Source organism: Tupaia chinensis, unplaced genomic scaffold (genome assembly GCF_000334495.1).
Source record: "Tupaia chinensis unplaced genomic scaffold, TupChi_1.0 Scaffold000178_1, whole genome shotgun sequence".
Taxonomy (NCBI): domain Eukaryota; kingdom Metazoa; phylum Chordata; class Mammalia; order Scandentia; family Tupaiidae; genus Tupaia; species Tupaia belangeri.
In genome coordinates this window covers 700,548-700,918 of record NW_006159653.1, presented here as the reverse complement: position 1 = coordinate 700,918, position 371 = coordinate 700,548, and the positions used below count along the sequence as shown (strand labels likewise).

The 371-nt window shown below is 69.8% G+C and overlaps 1 protein-coding gene across 1 annotated transcript in view; it reads left to right on the top strand.

Annotated features, from left to right (window-relative positions):
* Positions 1-371, top strand: part of FBXL16 (F-box and leucine rich repeat protein 16) — a gene marked incomplete in the record, with an annotated part of 21,590 nt that overhangs the window by 541 nt on the left and 20,678 nt on the right.

The following is a 371-nucleotide window of genomic DNA, read 5'->3' as shown; positions in this document are numbered from 1 at the left end:
GTGACGGCCGAGGCTTCTCGGCTGGGCGGGTCGGCCCCGGGCAGGCGGGGCGGGCTGGGATGCACTGACCATCGCTGCGGCGCTGGGGGGCGGGCCAGCAGCCAGCCGGGTTCAGACGGACGACTACCCCGGGTGGCCCTCCAGGGCCCCTTGTCGGGAGTCGCCCCCTCGCGGTCTCCTCACTAGACCTCACTGTGTCGCACCATCTGTGTCAGGCCACTGTCCTGGAGCCCTGAAATCCCTAGTGGAGAGCGGGTGGAGCTGGGGTGGATGTCCACTGGAACCTCTTGGGGGAGGACCGGCTCTCCCGAGATGGTCCCACCACGGGTGGTCCACATCCCTCCTGAGCAGGTCCTGCCCAGGGAAGAGCG